The sequence below is a fragment of the Eurosta solidaginis genome, chromosome 1 (assembly GCF_040869045.1).
Source record: "Eurosta solidaginis isolate ZX-2024a chromosome 1, ASM4086904v1, whole genome shotgun sequence".
NCBI classification, from domain to species: Eukaryota; Metazoa; Arthropoda; class Insecta; order Diptera; family Tephritidae; genus Eurosta; species Eurosta solidaginis.
The window spans coordinates 142,875,053-142,897,417 of NC_090319.1; the positions used below are offsets into that span (position 1 = coordinate 142,875,053).

A 22,365-nucleotide genomic window follows, 5' to 3' on the forward strand; every position below is an offset into this window, starting at 1 on the left:
GCAGAAACACAATTTAGTACTAAAAATATAACGCAAGAGAACACAAAATATGAACATATTATTACCGCGCTTCCACAGGAAGTAATTTTAACGGTTTTAGATTTTATTCAAAATCCCCCCCAAGTTAATAAGTTTTCTGAACTTCAGAAAATCTTAATAGAAAGGCATTCATTAACTGAAAGTTCAAAACTAGATAAAATGTTTAGTGATTCTGAGATGGGAGATCGTAAACCCTCAGAATTTTATCGATCATTGATTTTACTTGCCTGTTCAAATTTCAGTGAAAATATTCTTAAAAAGATTTGGACAAGAAAACTTCCCAAAAATTTAAGTGCGATTTTAGCTAGTTCCAATTCAACTAATATAAACGAATTGACAAAACTCGCTGATAATATTTGGGAAGTCATAAATAAAAATGAAGTATATTCGGTTAACGCGGTTTCGAATTTAGTAGCACAAAATTCTGTTGCTGAAAATTTAGTTAATACCACTTCTTTAATGTGTGAAAGTTTTCAGAAACTTTCTTTGGAGTTAGCAGAAATTAAAACAGAAGTGTATCGGAATCAATCTAGGTCGCGTTCTAATTCTAGGAATAATTATAAAAATTCTTTTAGGCATCGTTCTAACACGCGTAGTAATCCAAATTGGTTGTGTAGATTTCACTACAAATTTGGAAATAATGCTAGAAGTTGTGAACAACCTTGTTCTTATAACAAAAACCAAAGATTCTAAATTCTTCCGTTTTTGCAGCGACGAACAACGGAAATTTAGAATTTTCGACGCGTCGCTTATTTATTTTTGATAGAGAAAACAAACAAAGTTTTTTAATTGATAGTGGAGCAGAAATTTCGGTATTACCCGCGTCTAAATTTCCTCATACGAAACGTTCAGACATAATTCTCACTGAAGCTAATGGCTCAACAATTGCTACTTACGGGAAAAGGCTTTTAAACGTAAATTTAGGTTTAAGACGTGAATTTCCCTTTACATTTTTGATTGCGGATATAGCCAAGCCAATAATTGGCGCTGATTTTCTTTGTAAATATGGTCTTCTTATAGACATTAAACATAAACGTTTAGTAGATCCATTAACCAATCTCTCAGTTAATACAGTATCCTACTTTTGTGATATTCTATTACCTAAATTATTTGTGGTTGACAATAAATTTACAAAATTATTAAAAGAATTTCAGAGCCAGATTATACTAAACCTGTTAAACATACAACAGTACATCGACTTGTAACAGAAGGTAGTCTTCCATTTTCTAAGCCCATGCGCTTAGATCCGGTTAAATACAAAGTCGCGAAATCGGAGTTTGATTTCTTAGTTAAAACAGGCATTTATCGGCCTTCAAATTCTTCAGTAGCATCACCACTTCACCTTGTACCTAAAAAAGAGTTGAATGATTGGCATCCATGTGGTGATTTTAGAAGATTGAATATTGTAACTGTTCCCGATCGTTATCCCTTACCTCACATTCAAGATTTTAATATGAACCTTCATAATAAAAATATATTTTCAAAATTAGATTCAGTTAGGGCATATCACCAAATTCCTATGGCTGAAGAAGATATTTATAAAACTGCTATTACAACTCCTTTTGGTATCTTTGAATTCATGAGAATGCCTTTCGGACTTAGAAATTCTGCACAAACCTTTCAACGATTCATAAATGAGATAGTAGGTGACTTAGATTTTGTATATGCTTACATCGACGACTTACTTATTTCACGTACAGACGAAGAACAACATTTAAAAGATTTACGTATCCTTTTTCAACGCCTCACAGAGTACGGTTTAAACATTAAACCAAGTAAATGTACTTTTGGTGTAACAAATATAGATTTTTTAGGACATAATATTTCTGGAACAGGTATTCGACCTACCGATGAAAAGGTATCAGCTATTCGCAATTTCGAACGTCCAAAATCAGTTAAACAGGCACAGAAATTTATTGGTATGGTAAATTATTATCATAGATACATTCCAAAATTAGCAGAATTTACAAACAAAATTTGTGATCTAATTAACAAAGTAAGTAAGAAACGTGACAAAACTTTGGTATGGGACGAGAATTCGAATGAAGCTTTTGAATGCATTAAAGATAAATTTGCATCTACGATATTGTTAAATCATTTTAACAAAGATGCCAAATTGTCTTTAACAGTAGATGCATCTAATATGGCTATTGGTGGTATTATACAACAAACATATAATAACAAAATTGAACCTCTTGCATTTTTTTCTAAAAAACTTTCTCCAACCGAAATTAAGTACAGCGCATTTGATAGGGAATTATTGGCAATTTATTTAAATATAAAACATTTTAAATATCTTTTGGAAGGACGACAATTTACAGTTTTTACGGACCACAAACCTTTAACTACAGCTTTAAATTTAAAAACAGAACGGAGTCCCAGACAAACGAGACATTTGGAGTTTATAGCACAATTTGCTGATGACATACGATACATTAAAGGAGAATCCAATGTTGTAGCAGATACGCTATCTAGAGCTTTCGAGGTTAATGCAATACACAATACAGAGCTGAATTTCAAAATTTTACAAAGCGAACAACAAAATGACAGAGATTTAAACGAACTAATATCTAAGATAAAATTTTTAAATTTGAAGTTAATTAATATACCTATATTAAATTTCAATATTTGGTGTGAAGTTTCTGGAGATACACCTAGACCATTTGTCCCGAGTAAATTACGGAATACGGTATTTGACATGCTGCATGGAATTGCACATCCTCGTACAAGAGCTACACGGCGAATCATAATTAAAAAATATTTTTGGCCTAACATGACTAAAGATATTAATAGTTGGTCAAAAGAGTGTCTTAACTGTCAAAAATCCAAAGTTTATCGTCACACAAAGTCTCCTGTTGTCAAAATTTCCATTCCTAAGAATAGATTTGAGCATATACATCTAGATATAGTTGGACCGTTACCTATTTCGAAAGGACATCGTTTTATTTTAACAATAATTGATAGATTTACTCGTTGGCCAGAGGCATATGCTCTAAAAGATATTTCAGCGTCAACAATTGCGAACAAATTTTTCAAAGAATATATATCTCGTTTTTGAGTTCCATTGAAAATAACCACCGACCAAGGTAGCCAATTCACATCAAAATTGTTTTTAGAGTTAACCAAATTACTTGGTAGTCATCATATTACTACTTCGGCTTATCACCCTCAGGGAAATGGTATGGTTGAAAGATTTCATAGGCAGCTAAAAGTTACTATAATGGCTAGAGATGGATCAAACAATTGGTATGACGAGTTACCTGTCATACTACTTGGGTTGCGATCTATTTGCAAAGAGGATATTTCAGCTACACCAGCGGAAATGGTTTTTGGTCAAAATGTACGTTTACCGGGGGAACTTGTTGTTCCATCAGCTGAGAATAATTCATCAACTGAAATTTTAAGTAGTTTACGTGAATATTTTCGGAATATTAAATCAAATTTAAGTCATCATAGAAATTGTGATACAGGAATTTATGTTCCAAAAGATCTTCAATCTTGTAAATTTGCATTTGTTCGAGTTATAGATAAACGCTCATTACAGCAACCATATGAGGGACCTTACAAAATTGTGGAAAAAGAACGAAAATATTTTAAATTGGAAATCAATGATACTATTAAAACTATTCCAATTGACAGATTAAAACCAGCAATAATTGAAACAACAGATACAAAAAACACTAATAATACACTTAAAAAGAGAGTTACTTTTAATTTGTTTAATGTTGATTTTTCTTGAAGGGGGAGTATTGTAGGCTTTGTTTATAATTTTAACTTTACAATATTTTACTTTGTAATTTTGTTATTATTTTTAAATGTATTAATGTATTTTTGGTTTTCAATTTTGAATTTACTTTCTTCAAAAATTTTCTTTCTTGTGAAAATTAAATTTTTGTACTAACGATTCAATTAAAAATATATTAATTATTACATAAAAATAGTTCCTTTTTTATATCAATATTGGAACTACACCTATACTGGTAGAGAGGTTACAACCTCTTAGGTGCTCCTCCCATTTCGCCCGCTTCTGTTCGTCCACAAGCAATCTGATGCGTTGGTTTATATCCCTTATTTGGGGGTCGCCTGGATCTAGCTGTCTTATAAGGTCACGTTCTCTCATTAAGTTTGCGGCCTCCGCCGGGAAGTGGGCCGGATTTCGAGAATTCTCCCGGTGGGAATGAAACGTGCCGATGCGGATTCAATGACCTTACGGAAGGCACGCTCCCCTTGGCGGGCATCAGTCGGGATAGGGAGATAGGGAAAGCAGCAAAGCGGGTGTCTGTAAAAGATTTATATTCTTCCCACTTTCCTTTTTTGAAGTTTATGAAAGTGCGTTTTTCGGTGACGATGAAATCGGTGGTACGAGTTCTGCGCTCACGATTGAGATATCTGGCGAGCTGTGACAGCTTCCTACCATACGTGTGGGGGCGTCTCCGTTTATTGTGCAGAACGTCGTTTCTTCTATTTGATCCGCCAACATCTCACCCCTACTGTCCGCCCGCAAGTTTGAATGCCATAGATCGTGATGGGCATTGAAATCGCCTAAGATAATGCGATTGTTGCCAGTGAATAAGGCTCTGATATTAGGGCGGTATCCACTGGGGCAACAGGTGGCTGGAGGGTTGTAGATGTTGATAATTTTTAGGTTTGTATCGCCTGACCGGACAGACAGGCCTTGTCGTTCAAAGACATTGTCCCTGCGGTCGATGCCAGGATCAAATATATAATATTGCACAGAGTGGTGTATGATAAACGCGAGGCCGCCTCCATTTCCGCTCTCGCGGTCTTTCCTGTGGACATTATACCCAGAGCAGGTCTGCAATGCAGATCTTGCTGTGAGTTTAGTCTCTTGAATCGCAGCAATGCGGATGTTGTGCCGCTTCATGAAATCGACTATCCCCGTAATCTTCCCAGTTAGTCCATTACAGTTTAACTGCAGAATTCTGAAGTGCATAAGGTGAGACGCCGCCACTCTGGGGGTAAGTAACGGGTGACTACGCCTGGGTTGTGGAAGGCCAAGACGCAATTGCTGTTGTGGCCCTGGGACGGGGCGTCCTTGGGCAAGCATTGGTGTACTCGGATGATTTGGGTTTGCGACCTGGCAACATGGCGCGATGAAACCCGTCGGGGGGTTGCCGTCGCGGAGACCAGAACATCTAGGAAAGTGGCCTCCTCCTCTGGCCTGCAAGGCGCTTGCCACCAAAACTGTATCCAAAGCACAAAGCCGCAACAACATCCTCAAGTAGCTTGCTGGGGAAAACATAAAGGAACATTGCTAACCATGTACAAAGCAATTGACCGGCTGCTTATGAGTAACGCGTCACCAGTCTGGTCGCCTGACCTTAAAAAAAAAAAAAAATTCTACAGGCCTGTCAAAATGCTGCAATCAGACCTGCCACCTGATGTCTCCTTATGACCGCCGAACATCACCTACATAGCGGGGCCAAAGAGGACAACGAAATGCTAAACAGACAGTTTTTTCTTGTCACAAACCAGGACACCGTAGGAAACAACTGCTTGATGTAGTGCCGTCTCCGAAAGGCTTAAGGGAACATCTCCATAAGTTCTTTAATGAGATCCGGCACCTGCCAACGCAGCCGTTTAATCCAGAAAAGTATAAGGAGGCCCTAAGCAAAATCCACACAGAATCGGTAAACGGCTTTGACTGGAACCGCCTGGTGAACCCTGTTATCAATATACAATATACTACTCTCGCAGAAGAACAAAGCACACTACCAAGGGAGACACGAGTCACCCTGGCCAAACTTAACGTAATACATAGTGTATGTCCTGTATGCGATGTGTCCCCACATGACACCAACGATCTTTTTAATTGTAATGTGGAACCTACCTCTAACACCAATCTCCTTATGGTCTGCTGCTTTTCCAACTGATACAGGACTTTGATGACAATTTGTAAGTGGTCGTGCCCATTGAATGGTCAAATATCAAATGTCAATACAAAAACAACATCAACACACAACCTTAAATAGGTGTAGTGCGTTCGCAAACACTTTGTATTACCATGAATCGTGACAGAATATATTCACAACATCGCCCAAATGAAAGCCAGCTACCTCAGGCAACAGCTGTCGCTCTTCATCTATGCTTTTGAAAAACAAAAAGATTTGTAGAGGTCTCCGAGCCTAAGAATGTATCGGTAATTCTATACGACAGCATGACACTGCTAATACGCGTCCAAATATCGAGAGAGGTGTCAAACGACCGCCTTGACATCAGTATTAATAATCCGAAACCGGAAAAAAAAAATTTTAACTCGTTTAAAAGATATTAACGAAAAACCGAAAAAAGACCCGCGGGCCCCTCCGAAACCAGGGATGAAATCCATAGTATTTTTGCGCAGAAGACCTTTCTGCGTTGGCGGCCTTCGGCCGCGCTTATAAAAAATAACCCTGGGCTACGCCATGCCAAGTCCGGGTGTGTGGTATAATGTGGCTACCGCCACGGTGATGTCTTTCTGCGTTCACAATTTTTTTTGTGGGTACGAATTACAACAACCACATGAAAACCGCCAACTTCACTGGAAATATCTCCGAACAGAGATAAAATTTTTATTTTCCGGTTTCGTATTATTGTTTATTGAGATTAATACGCGTCTTTGGACACCTCTTTCGACATATTTGGACGCGTATTAGCAGTGTCATGCTGTCGTATAAAATTACCAATGTATCATCCAAAATTGGTTGGTTGACATTTTAATTTATTTGTTTAACAAAAGCGTGTACTCTGGAACTTTTCCTACTGATTTAAAATGTGCTGTTGTCATTCCTTTATATAAAAAGGGGAACAAAAAAGATATAAACAATTACCGACCAATATCTTTACTTTCTTCTATTTCCAAAACTTTTGAAAAGCTTGTTAAAAGTAGAATTCTTTCTTTTCTTAACAACAAACATTTTTTCAGCTCGATGCAATACGGATTTAGATCTGGACTCTCAACAGAAGATGCCCTGCTGAGCTTTTGTTCCGTTATTTATGGCGATTGATATGGTTAATCACCAAATACTGTTAGATAAATTGTATTGCATAGGCTTTCGTGGCTCTATGTACAATTAGCTCAAATCATATTTATCAGGAAGAGTGCAGAAAGTAAAGGTTGGCAATTGTTTAAGCAATTCTGTGACAACTTCCTTAGGAGTACCCAAGGGTCTGTTCTAGGTCCAATACTGTTCCTTGTTTATTCGAATTCTTTATTTTCTTTGCCGTCCTATGGAAAGGTTACCGCTTTTGCAGACGACCTTGATATAGCCTATAGTTCATCGAACTATCTGGATTTGGTAGCAGGCGTCAACTTCGATGCTCATTTGTTGAGAGTGTGGTTTGCTAAACATAAACTGATCGTCAGCAATAAAACTAAACTGATGTATTTCAATTTACATCCAAGAACCTCACCTGATATTGCCATTATATTCCACGCCACTGACTGCAGACGTTTCTCCCTTAGCAATATGTCGTGCTCTGGTACATCGTTTAATCATGAAACAAATTCTAGCGATAAGTGTTTCCCATTTGAAAGAGTTGATACCTACCGATATCTGGGTGTTTCCTTAAGTTGGTCAACACATATTTCTCGCCTGAAGCCATACATGCGATATACTGTGCGCTATTTTTATAGTCTAAGGAATATATGTTCAAACGCAATGCTTAAGACGCTTTATTACGCTTTGGTTCACTCTAAGCTTCAATATGACATATGCTGCTGGGGTGGTGCGTCTTGCAGTAAAATCCAGCAACTTCTTACTATTCAAAAATGTGTCATAAAGAAAATATGTAATGTGAACCGTTTCCACCACAGCATGGAGTTGTTTAGAGAGCTGAAAATTCTTCCAGTAAAACACATGTACTATTACAAGACTATAAAAATATTCTTTATTCGTTGTGGGTATTTACACAGCCTAGTCACGGATAATTATAATTGGAGGCAAAACTCACTCGGACTTGTTGTTGTTCCCACATATCGTACTACCCATTATAATAACTTTTTTACTATCGTATCTTGTAAAGCTTTCAATACGCTACCTGCGTCTATACGTGTCATTAGAAATATGCGTAAATTTTTAAAACATATCAAATCATTTTTATTAGAGCAGTCACACGACGACATCAAGACTTTGCTGAACCCTGCCACTTAGTAATTTAAATTCAACATTGATATTTTCTATTGTTATACATTTTATTTTACATTTTGTAACTTTAACTTCAACTTATTAACTATTTTCACCCCACACACATTTGTATATATTCATTAATTTTTTTGAGATGGCATTCAAAACTAAAGTTTTAGATAACTTTACAGAATGCCTTACTTTTCTTTCAATTTCAATGTATTAATTTAAGTGGCAATTTTATATATGTAAACATGTAAAAAATTATTTTGATTTGAAAGAAAATGAATAAATCTAATATAAAAAAAAAAAAAGAATTTCGACGGCACACATCCATTTTGGATTACAACCACGAGATATCTCAACTTGCTTGTGTTGCAGTAAAGTCATTGAACGCATTAAATCACCCACCAGTCACCTGAATAGAATAAGAAGTGTTATATATATACATATTTATACATACTTCGTGAACTTCGCTGCATTATAGCACACCTTTGGCTTTTAGATACAAATCAGATATATTATTTGGTATATTACATTCCATTCGCAACTCCTTTTCATTAGTCAATTCATAAAGGGGTACAAAACTGGGTAATAGTCTAGTTGAGGGGTCGACTGCTAATACGCTACCAAAAATATCGAGAGAGGTGTCAAAAGACGCGTATTAATCTCGAGATGGCGGAAAAGAAAAATTTTATCTATGTCCGGAGATATTTGCAGTTGAAGTTGGCGATATTCATGTGGTGATATTCATGTGGTCGTTGTTGTGTTTGAACCACAAAAAAAATTGTGCATCACCGTGACGGTAGCCACGGTTATACAACACCCGGACTTGGCATGGCGGGTAATAGTCTAATTGAGGGGTCGACTGCTAATACGCTACCAAAAATATCGAGAGAGGTGTAAAACGACGCGTCTTGGCATCAGTATTAATAATCTTAAGGCGGAAAATAAAAATTTTAACGCGTTCAAAAGATATTAACGAAAAACCGAAAAAAGACCCGCGGGTACCTCCGAAACCGGGGGTCGGATCCATAGAATTTTTGCTCAGAACACCTTTCTGGATTGGCGGCCATCGGCCGCGCTTATAAAAAATTACCCTGGGCTACGCCATGCCAAGTCCGGGTGAGTGGTATAACCGTGCCTACCGCCACGGTGATGCACAATTTTTTTGGTAATAGTCTAGTTGAGGGGTCGACTGCTAATACGCTACTATAAATATCGAGAGAGGTGTCAAAAGACGCGTATTAACCGCGATAACAATAATCCGATGGATAATACTATGGATCCCACCCCCGGTTTCGGAGGTACCCGCGGGTCTTTTTTCGGTTTTTCGTTAATATATTTTGAACGAGTTAATATTTTTATTTTCCGCCTTCGGATTATTAATACTGATGTCAAGACGCGTCGTTTGACACCTCTTTCGATATTTTTGGTAGCGTATTAGAAGTCGACCCCTCAACTAGACTATTACCATTTTTTTGTGGGTACAAACACAACAACAACCACATGCAAATCGCCAACTTCAACTGCAAATATCTCCGGACAGAGATAAAATTTTTCTTTTCCGCCTTCGAATTATTGTTCTAGAGATTAATACGCTTCTTTTGACACCTCACTCTATATTTTTGGTAGCGTATTAGCAGTCGACCCCTCAACTAGACTATTACCGCATGGCGTAGCCCAGGGTTATTTTATAAACGCGGCCGAAGGCCGCCAACTCAGAACGGTGTTCTGCGCAAAAATACTATGGATCCCACCCCCGGTTTCGGAGGTACCCGCGGGTCTTTTTTCGGTTTCTCATTAATATCTTTTGGCGGCCTCCGTGGTGTGATGGTAACGTGCTCCGCCTATCACACCGTATGACCTGGGTTCAACTCCCGGGCAAAACAGCATCAAAATTTTAGAAATAAGATTTTTCAATTAGAAGAAAATTTTTCTAAGCGGGGTCGCCCCTCGGCAGTGTCTGGCAAGCGCTCCGATTGTATTTCTGCCATGAAAAGCTCTCAGTGAAAACTCATCTGCCTTGCAGATGCCGTTCGGAGTCGGCATAAAACATGTAGGTCCCGTCCGGCCAATTTGTAGGGAAAAATCAAGAGGAGCACGACGCAAATTGGAAGAGAGGCTCGGCCTTAGATCTCTTCGGAGGTTATCGCGCCTTACATTTATTTATTTTATTAATATCTTTTGAACGAGTTAATATTTTTATTTTCCGCCTTCGGATTATTAATACTGATGTCAAGACGCGTCGTTTGATATTTTTGGTAGCGTATTAGCACTCGATCCCTCAATTAGACTATTACCCAAAACTGTTTATCTCAGCCACCACTTTGCCTTTGAATTCCATCAGAGGGGGAATATTTTGAATAAGGCGCCACGATTTTCAAACTTTTGTTGATTTGTAGGGGTAGAGGGGGTCCTAAAAATCACAAAATTATCATCCGCAGCTCTAGGAAACTCTTAGTTTTTGAAATATGAGCTTTTTAATTTCCAAACATAGTAAAATTTCAACTTAAGTCCTGCACTTAAAATTCGTGTCGCACATGTCGATAGCGGTATTAAAAGACGCGTATTTGCATCAAGATTCAGAATCCGAAAGCAGAAACTATATTTCTTATCTCGTTTAAAAGTTTTTCGCGGAAAACACGTCGGTACTATTGTCGCTTTTTTCGTTGCTGCTATTAAACAAACGAAAACAAATGAAGGTGGTGAATAGTGTTGCCAGCTCCGCAACATTATCTTTTTAATTTGGTCATGGTACAATAACCAGGTAAAAGCATCAGAGTTGCATTTTACATGTTTTTTCATTCGAAGGTGGTCATAAAATGTCAAACTTTCTTTATGCTTACATTTTTTGTTTATTTACTTTTGATGTGAAAATTTATTAGGTAATTCTTTACTTTAGCTCACAACTACTAAAACTCGTCCAAAAATATCGGCAGAGGTGTCAAAAGACGCGCTTTGGACCCAGGACCACGAACCCGAAAACGGAAGTTGAAAATTTTATTTCTTTCCAGATATATTTACAAAGTTGAAAATTTTCATGTGGCTGTTGTAATTTTGATAGTGTTGTGTACCCACAAAAAAAAAATGTGGGTAAAAGTGTTTTGCGTGGATATAGATTTGGTCTCCCATGGTAATATTTTATAAGCGCGGCCTAAGGCCGCCAACGTAGAAAGGTGTTCTGCGCAAAATTACTATGGATCCCTCCCCCCGGTTTCGGAGGTACCCGCGGGTCTTTTTCGGTTTTTCGTTAATATATTTTGAACGAATTAAAATTTTTATTTTCCGCCTTCGGATTATTAATACTGATGTCAAGACGCGTCGTTTGACACCTCTCTCGATATTTTTGGTAGCGTATTAGCAGTCGACCCCTCAACTAGACTATTACCTGCGCAAAAATACTATGGATTCCACCTCCGGTTTCGGAGCGCTGCGGTGCCATTTTTCAGTTTTTTGGGAATATTTTTTGACAGAAATAAAATTTTTAATTTTCGCTTTCGGATTCGTCGCCCTGAGTCCAAAACGCATTTTTTTGTGTCCTGATATTTTTGCACGGTTTTTGCAGTTGTGAGCTAAAGTAAAGAATTACCCCGCAAGATCAAGGAAGAGGAAAAATTGGGAAAAAGCTTGTGGCGTTAGCTTCCCTAAAATGGCTTAATTTTTTAGCTCCATTTTCAAGCCTGTGACCTTATTGTGGGAGCTCAGAGAGTAAATTTGATGCCCAACTCCACTCCATCGGTATATTTACCGTCTTTGATGTAAATATTGTTTCCCGAATGTTGTAAGATAAAAAATATAATATAATTTTATGTATGACTTAGCAGTGCTAATCAAGAGTTTGTAAAAAACGGAAGTTGTCTCATCGTCCCCAACGGTCATTCCTACAGTTATCTACCAAAATATCGGACAATACTTTCTTTTAAGTGACACCGTTGGACGGAAAGGTCAATACTTCGCATGGAACAGCTGCAGCACACAAACGGATATGCATGATGTACCACGAATAAGCCGTGAAACCCAGACGCAGTAACCTCCCCTAGTTTCAGGGCCACCATTAGTTTACAGAGAGCGAAAATATGCTATACAAGTATACGAAAAACGGTCCTTATCAGGGCCACCACTAGTCAACAAAGAGAAAAAAAAAATGCTAAACAATTATACCTACGAAAAGCTGCCCTTATCAGGGCCACAAACAGTTTGCGAAGAGAAAATATTGCTAGACAAATGTGTTTTACATGCTATAGATTTACTTTTGGATTATTTATATCATCCATATGATGACAAGAAAAAAACTGGAGTATAACCGATACTGGAGTTGAAAACGGAAATATTCCAAGCCGAAATTTTACCGTAGCAGGTACCGATACCAGATCCAACCTAAAGCCGAAATTGCTACAAAAGCCTCCTGGCTAGAGCCAGAAGGAAAACCCGGAACCGTAATTGAAGTCAGTACTACAACCGAACTAGTATCCAAAAATTAAACCGAAAGCAAAATCGGTTCCCAACAGAGGAGCCAAAAGAAACATTGGATCAAACCAACCATGCAATGGTGCTGAACCCGAAAGTTCTGTGGCATAGCGACTCATTTGAAATTTCCAACACAACCGTGCTTTTTTAATTAAAAAAGATTACATCTAAAGACATGGAGTACATATCCTTCAAAGAAATCTGCACCTCAAATACCGTCACGACGAGTTTCCAACGTTAAACGTTATTATGTATATATGTATCTTCGATATTTATTAGGGGACTAAATTACTTAATTTTTACTTTACAAAATACATGAAATTTTAAAATAAATCAGTACTTATTTATGAACATACTATTAACTCAGCATTTTATATACAATCTCATCCCAAATTTTCAACATCTCTTTGAGACAGTAACGTTAGCACTCATACATACATGTATGGAAAATAAGGTTCACTACAAAAAACATTTAGCAATAGCATTTCCCAATATAATTTTAATAGTACAAAATAACGACCTCAGGCAGATAAAGTAGGAACAATATAATAGCTAAAAAGTTGTATCTCACTTTACATTAAACTGCTTTGGAATATAAATACCTACACTAAAATATGCATACAATACAAAACGGTCCCTTATTTATATATCATAAACAAAATTAATGTTGCGACCAATGGATATTTTTCAAATCAATTGGTTCTAGCACCATCTCCCATAATGGAGACATTTCACGTAAACGTTCGACATGTTTGATGCAGGTATCGGTAATATAATCAACCTCTTCAATGGGGGTAAAACAACCAATACCAAATCTATAAAAATTTAACAATAAATTACTTTCAAATTAACTAAACAATTCAGTACGGTAAACTCGTATACCTTATTGAACTATGTGCCAAATCCTCATCAGTTCCAATCGCACGTAGGTTCCAGTGATGCAGAAGTACATGCTGAGGCACTAGACAACGCCACATCTTTTAAGGCCATAAGTAATGATAAATTTAATAAACCACTATGCCTTTGCTCTGGATCACCATTACATATACCATGTGATAATCTTGAAGTGATGCGATCATATAAACGTTTCGACAGAAAATCTATAAATTTCTCATCATATTCCATTTCTTTGAGTGCAAGATAACATGCAGCACCAAATCCAATAGCAATAATCCGAAGGCGGAAAAGAAAAATTTTAGCTCGTTCAAAAGATATTCCCAAAAAACCGAAAAATGACCCCGGAGTGCTTCGAGACCGGGGTGGGATCCATAGTATTTTTGCGCTGGCGGCCTTCGGCCGCGCTTATAAACAATTAATCTAGGTGGGTCCAACACCGGTTTGGAAACCAAAACTATATCTGCGCAAAACACTTATGTCCACAATTTTTTTTGTGGGTACAAATATCATCAACATTACAACGCGCACATGAAAATGTTCAACTTCTTTTGCAAATATCTCTTGTCCAACACAAAATATTTTACCTCCGATTATTGTTGTCGAGGTCAATGCGCGTCTTTTAACACCTCTCTCGATATTTATGGACGCATATTATCCGTGTCATGCTGTCGTATAGAATTACCAAGAGTTGATGCGCTGGAAACGTTGAAGAAGTGATTCAGCTGCTATATCTAAATAAATAATAACAATAAATTAAATATATACATTTAAAATCAGTCAATTACCTTTATTTTCCATTAAAAATGCCTTTTTCACCCAGCTTCATCAGCAAACCAACTTTTTTATCTTTTTGTTTTGGCTTTGTTGAAGAAAATTACATGTGACATTTTTCTTCTTCCATCACTTTTGACAGAAGAAACTGAAAGAACGATTGACAGTTTATGTACAATCGGCAACAACAACCCTACAAGACGGAGGTAACCAGTTCACCCACACATTCAAAGCTTTTTTCGCTCTCCACTAACACATCGACGTTTCATGCTGTCATCGAAATGACAGTTCATTAATTATTCCGGAAAACATTGAAACGCAAAAAAAATATAAATTGTTTACAACGAAAAATATCTTGTGCTTTTAGTTGTGACATGTGACGGAAATTAAAAATTTTGTTGCAGAGAACACCTTTTTGCGTTGGCGACCTTCGCCCAAAATAACATTAAGTTAATTTGAGTTGTGACATGTGACGGAAATTAAGAATATTGCTGCAGAGACCATCTTTTTGCGTTGGCGGCCTTCGCCCAAAATAATATTAAGGGTAAAGTTTTACAAGACGGTACACCACCTAATTTAAAAATATCAAATAATAATAAAAACGGAGCTCGAGGCGCGCCTTGTGATTCCACGTTTGATAATTTTTGATAAAAATTGGGTGGTGCACCGTCTTTTAAATCGTTACCATATTAAGTTGTATAGAATCGACGGGATGGCCTACAAGGTTTTATGTCAACTAAATCGCTCCCGATATGGTCGGGCTAGTACCTTAATGGTTCCCGGAACGTACCCGATCTGCATCCGGCAAAGGACCAAAGTCGATAACGGGGAGTGTCCTTATCGCTACAACAACAACAACATTATTTACTTTCTGATTTTCATTCATACGTATGTGCATTTTTAAATAATAAAAAAAATGTTATATTATTCTAATAGATAGCATCTCCGCCGGGTTGCGATTCAGCTCAGAATATGCCAAAATCAGAGGAAATCTACAAAAACAAGGTACTTTACAAGCAACATGCTTTGGAATACGGTACCAAACTGGTTGGATGTATTTCCCTAAAAAAGGGTGGAACTACGCATCTTGGTTTGCCAGTATTTGCTTCGGTAATTTATATTGATTTGTAGTGATTCAAAATTGCAATAATAGATAATGTAATGTGAATTAAAATTGAATAGGTAGCCGGAGCAAAGGCAACTGATCGGCATGCAACTGTTATTTATGTGGTGCCACCGGGAGCTGCTGCTGCTATCCTAGAAGCAGAAATGTCTTTGATTTTTTGCATCACCAAAGTTGTGCCATAACATGATAGGGTTCGCGTTAAGCACGCTCTCTTAAGGCAAAAAAAAATCGCGTCTAGTCAGGCCCGATTTTCCAGGAATCATCGCACCAGAAAGGGTAAGTAAATTGGCTACCATATTAAAAATATAAGCAACATGTATGAATTTTTTAGTGATAATTTGTCATGCTTTTGTTGATAATCAACTGAAGAATGCAAATACGACAGAGTTCGAAGTTCATGTGAAAACCAATTAATTAGCATTTGGAGAGAAAAATACATATGTATGTATGCATAGAACTGCATAGAAGGGCAGGAAAAATTTATTATTATCAGTAGATTTGCAAGATTTTTGTCATTTTCCCTGCATCGCAGTTGTCATTACATTGCGTTAAGAGAGGACATCAACACCTTACTACCCACAGCCAGTTAAAATTATTGTAAATTTTGCTCTTTTTATCACTGTTTCAAAACGTGGAAAGTTATATATCGAGCATTCCATGGAGAATGGTGCATTTTAGCAGACTTTCGCATTGCCGGCATTATTAAGATTCAATCCCTAGAAGGTTTAATGTAGTCATATCAATAGTTCCCGAGATGGTGGGGCTAGTACCACAATGGTGCTTGTTACCGGAACGTAGATAGATAGATCATTTATTGAGGATTGCACAGTGACTTGCACATCTCCTTCACAGCACCTCATCCTAGCCGAATTCCTTGATGAACCCCAGCAGTGTTCTTTGCTTGAGGGATTAAATGTGGGAATGCTCTGGCCATGGTGAGCCCATAAACTTAGCCCTACGTCTTGAAATTGCGCCGCAATCTAGAAGGATATGGTCCACCGTCTGCTGATCCATCACAAAATCGGTATGTGTTGTTCGATACTATACCCAGCTTTTGCATGTGACTGTTCAGTCTACAGTGTCTTGTAAGAATAGCCGTTGGGGTTCTTAGGTTATCTTTTTGAGAGGCCTATTAATGCCCTATATCGAGTTGTGCTGTAACCCCCTAACAGTAACTTAGATTGACTCAGGCCTGGCATATTGCGCCAGTGTTCTCTCTTTTCCCTCCCTTCTGCTAATAAATGCCCCTGTGGCCCAACTGGCAGGAACGGCTCGGGATCGATGGGTCATGCAGTTGCTGCCTCTCTTTTCGTGTTGTCCGCCTGCTGTTGTTGTAGTAGCAGTGCTTCGCCCCATCCAATAGGTGCGACCGATCACAAATTGTCATCAATGTCCTCTAACGGGAGTCCAAAGAAACTTTCTGTTTCAACAGGGGTGGGCCATAATGAGAGGAGTGTTAGAGGCGTTGGTTGCACAATACAGTTAAAGAGATGGTTGGTGACATGTGGGTACACATTACAAGCAGGACAATGTTTTGTATGTCGGGGTTGATTCTGGATAGGTAAGAGTTTAACCTGTTACGTTATCCAGCTCGAAGTTGAGCTAGAGTGACTACTCTCGTTTCCCTAGGGAGAGTGCGTTCCTCCTCTGCTAGTTTTGTTCTTTGAGTACAGAAATCACCGGCATAGAGGTCCGACGCCTGTTTGTGGAGTTCACTGAAGACATGCTTGTGTTTTTTAGCTTCATACGGCTGTGTTCTCAGGTGCCGTATTTCCTCATAATGTAATGAGGCCGTGAACAACAAGAGCCACAAAAGATTTATAAAAGTTACGAGGACGCTGGATTTTGGAATCTAGCCTAGAGCAACCTGTCCGATGCAACCATCCCTTTCACGTGAAACACTGACAAGAGTATTTATTTTTTTAATTTAATTTATTTATTATTACGGCTGTTTAGGCCCAAAACTTAAACTACTAAGTACAATTCATTGTTATAATCACTTATTTCTATTGAATATGCTGTTGGAATGCCATGTGATTCCGATCAGCATATTTACTAGCGTGACAGAGGGACGAGTCTGGGAGCCACTCATTAAAGGAAGGTTGGAAAGGACGCGTTTCCAATCCTCCAGTGCTCCCAGCTTAAGGCAACAAAATTTGGAACTTATATTTTTCAATTATATGTGTATTTTAAGCTTTCGGAATGTATTAGTCTCCGATCAATGCAGCTAAACATGTCTTTGGATGTTGAAAATTGAAAATAACGTGTATCCAATCACCCCTCAACTTTGTTTAGTAAAGACGCTGTCGGAATGCATGAAGATTCCGATTAGCACAGCTCAACATATAATGGGTGGTTGAAAAGGACGTGTTTCCAATCCTCCTTGCTCCAACTTTTATTTGGCCTTATTTTCGTTATTTTTGCTACACATTATATAATTTTATTGTTATATTTATGCTGTCGGAATGCGAATGATTCCGATCAGCAACAGTAAATACCAGCTGGAAATACCGAATTCCAGCGAAATTAGTTGTTGGAACTGTCTGGAGTTACAGGTGGCGACCGATTTTCTCTTCCTTAGGGCCGGATGCGTTGCATTTTGCTGCTACCATTATTACCATTCCCTTTTCGCGCTCCAGTACCGGTATATCATGTAAAAAAATAAAAGAAAAAAAAACTATCTTATTGGAAGGGTTTTACAATGCTCCAATAAAATTTTTTTTTAAAAGTATTGAAGTTATTACTACTTTTTATGTGATTAGGAACTTCATTGAAATATTTCAGGCCCTTATATATATGACCGTCCTAAAAAGATTCTTTTCCGGCAAACCCATTTCTCAGTACTGGGGTCAGGAGAAGGACCCGGATTGGGGTCGATACCTTCCCGGAAGAGGAGAGTATGGCGCAGACCCGCTGCAAGGATCTGCTGGGGGGTTGACAATTTGTGGGAGAGACGCAACAAATTAAACATGGAGTCCGCCTCCTCATTGCCCTCCACTCCCCTGTGGCCTAGGATCCAGGCGAACAGTACTACGTTGTGTGCTCCTAATTGATTCAGCTTTTCTACGCACTGAAGGACAAGTGCTGACTTTATTTCGAACGCCGCAAGTGCCTTTAGTGGAACCTGACTGCCTGACTGAGTATGGCAATTGTTTCTTTGGGGTATCAGCGCTGAAGGTTCAGCTTAGCACACTAACTTATGGCGAATACTTCCGCTCGAAAATGCTCGGATGTGCTTTTAGAGTTACTGATATTTTGGTTCTGGGTCCGAAAACTCTGGCTCCAATCCCCTCTGGCGTCTTCGAGCCATCTATGTACCTTCCGATCTTGAGCCTAGTAATACGTTGCACCCGCCTATACCTATACAGCCGTGCCAAGAGACGGAGCAGCCCATTACATATTGGCACAACCGGAGCACTGCTGGACATCCATCCTATATGAAAGCTATGCATTCAAAAGTGTTTGTACCAGTGGCTGGTGCACACCGAACTGGACCAATGTATGCTATATTGAGGCCTGCACAAATACCAAGCTATGTTTATGTAAATAATGTTACTGCTAATGTCAATTTGCACGGTTGAGCATATACAGTACCTACGTTTATACAAGGTGGAACACCACACTACCTACATGGCGATGTAGCCACCGATCAGGTTGTTGTAAGAGATTAATTAAAATATGTTATTCATAAACACTGATTCTTATATTTTTATTATCATTAAACTGTAGACTAGACTCATGACGGGTATTCTTACTGGACACTGCCTTCTGGCGTCACATGCCTTTAAATTAGGCTTAGTCAGTGATAGCAGATGTAGGAAGTGCGAGTTGGAGGAGGAAACGATCGATTTCATTCTGTGCTCGTGCCCTGCGCTTGCCGGGCCAAGACTCCAGCTGACAGATGTCAGATCTAGAAGCAGCAAGTGGCTTAAGTTCTAGGAAGCCGCTAACCCGCTGGAGCCATGAGAAGCGTGAGTGCACTTTGGGTGACCCAAGACAAGTTCCGTACCTGCTCCGAATAATTTGATAGATAGATAGATTAGATAGGGATCTGTTCTAGGTCCAACTCTTTGGAATGCGGTGTATGGCGGGGTGCTACAAATCGACCTTCCCGGAGGCACGGAAATTGTCGGCTATGCAGATGATATTGTCGTAGTAGCAGTGGCCAAGAAACTTGATCTGCTCTAAGCATTATGTAATGACGCCATGGGAAGAATAACGGAATGGTTGACAAACACGGGGCTGGAGATGGCTAGCAATAAGACAGAAATTGTTCTGATGAGCTCAAAGCGGACTGTGGATGAGTTGGTCCTAACCATAGGAGATTTTCAAATAAATTCAAAGCCCTCCTTGAAATATCTAATCGTAATCATTGACTCAAAACTAACTTTTAGGGAGCACTTCAGGGCGGTGGGGGACAAAGTTTCTAGAGTTAGTGGAACCCTAACGCGAATAATGCCCAACATCGGCGGCCCAAGCGAAGCTACCCGTCAGCAATTATCCAACGTAACCAGCTCTATAATATTATATGCAGCACCAGTATGGCACAGATCTAAAATGGTCCACCAAAAAGATATACTAGCAGCCTACCGCATTACTGCTATACGAATAGCATGTGCTGTTCCGACGACGCGATCCATGTTTTATCCAGGAAAATCCCAGTAGATCTACTCTCAGGTGAAATAGCCGATCTGTATGGCATTGGATTCAGCCGACCATCTGAAGATGCTAAGAAAAGCGCAAGGTCACGAACAATAGTTAAGTGGCAAGAACGGCGGGAAGATTCGAGAAAAGAGCGCTGAACCTTCATGCTAGTCCGGAATATAGCGGTATGGTACGAACGAAAACACGGCAAACTAAATTACCATCTCACACAGATATTGAGCGGGCACGGTGGCTTGAAGGAATATCTACATAAGCGTGGGATAAAGGAGGATCCTTTCTGTCCAAGCTGTCCGTCCGAATTGGAAAGCGCAGAACATGTAATATTTCACTGCCCTCGTTTTCACAGCGAAAGACTGTCTGTAAACAGAGTTTTTGGAGAGGAACCTTCCACTAGGAATTTAGTTCCACGAATTTGCGGACAAATAGATTGTTGGATTGCTGTGAGCAAGATGGCCTTTATAGTAATGACGAAATTGATGATGCATGCCGAAAGGGAGCGTAGAGGAATGCGCATACGAAGTAGTGGCGACTAAATCGCCTTTGAAGTTACTTTACCAGGTCCTTATTCTAGTTATCTGAAATTTCTCTTGTGCCTTTGGAAAAGAGCTATGTGTGGAGCCCTATTTATGGAACACTTTTCGGCTTATATTAAAAACTTTTAATCTATTCTTACTGATATGAGTTTCTTTTTCATTCTAGGTAATTTGATTTTGACGATGTGAGGATAGAAATATCCCAAATATTCCAGCTGTGGCTGTAAGAACATACATTTGCTCAAATTAGAAGAAAACTGCACGGTTGAGCACATCAAGTATCTACGTTTATACAAGGAGGAACACCACACTACTTTCACGGGGATGTAGCCACCGATCACGTTGTTGTAAGAGCTTATTTTAAATATGTTATTCATAAACACTGATTCTAATATTTTGTTTTGGTTTTTACTTTAGAGTCAACCTGTTATATAAGCGATGTCAGCTATGCCTGTAACTTAAGCGCCTTCAGATGTAATAGTTACCGCGGACGCGGTCACAGGAATAGTTCACTACGTGGGGATTACACTAATCAAGGACTTTCAATATCTGAAGGTTTTCCAGCACTATAACACACCAACAATATGTGCAATCACCCGAATAAATTGTACAACAAACGTTAACACCACATCATCAGCCAGCAACAACAACAACAAACGCAACAAGTTGAAACTTCTAAACAATTAATGACTAGTGAACCACCAACATATCCGCAATATGCGCAAACATCAACACCAACATGTGTCGCCTACTTTGCAACACGGTGAAGATGGCCAAGGCCATTCTGATTCTAATACTGATAAAGGCGAACCATTGGCAAATTTAAAAACCAAACAGACCACGAAAAATGTTGATGATGGTATTAATTCTAGTACGGATAGTAAAGAATTTAAACCTAGGAAAAAAGCTAAACTTGATAAAACTTAACTGAAGATGACAATGTTTCTAATTCTAATACAAAGGAAGATGAACCTTTGATAAATATGAAGCTTAAAACAGAGTTATCAAAAAATGACGATGATGATAATGATGTTGATGCAAAGTCCAATGTTGAAAATGATGAAAATTATGAAACAGAATCTGAAAATAGTATGAGTGTGGATTATAACCTGAAGCAAAACTGTCATATCCGGTACGACCAGAATTAGATGTTAAGAAAAGAGCCTACATAAAGAGGCTCAGTATATTTATGGAAAATTTATCATGAGACAATGCCCAATGTATGTATTTCAATTAAATTCAGCACATTGTTGGAAAAAGCATCTAAACTTTATGCATCGTATAGAGAAACCAGAACATTTACAATTTAAATATAACGAACGTGGTGCAAAATGTAAATTTTGTGATATTCAAGCAGCTACACCAAGCTTCAACAAATTATTGGACCATGAGATTTCTCATATGCCTAATAGTCATTATTTAAAATGTAAATTATGCGATTGGAAGACGAAAATACATTCAACTATGAATTTTCATTTACGTGTACAACACGCTGAAACAATTGATGTAACAACGAAAAGTTTAGAATTGAATGTTTGTCCATATTGTAATCACAATGGTATTTACGCAAGCACTTAATACATCTTTTCTATGTTTAGAATGTGGTGAATAATTTAGAACAAATACAAGTTTACGTGTACACCACAAGATTTGAACGGAAATATCTTGAGGGTATGGTTACACCTATGTGGCATCTACAAGCTATTTATAATGACTAGTATGGAATTAATCCGGATAT

At 38.4% G+C, this 22,365-nt stretch overlaps 1 long non-coding RNA gene across 1 annotated transcript; it reads left to right on the plus strand.

The window, feature by feature from the left end:
- Positions 1 to 14,519: 14,519 nt before the first annotated feature.
- LOC137238505 (uncharacterized) lies at positions 14,520 to 22,113 on the plus strand. Its single transcript, XR_010949204.1, has 4 exons — positions 14,520 to 14,847; positions 15,240 to 15,413; positions 20,794 to 20,974; positions 21,045 to 22,113. It is a non-coding gene; the product is annotated as an uncharacterized lncRNA (long non-coding RNA).
- Positions 22,114 to 22,365: the final 252 nt, after the last annotated feature.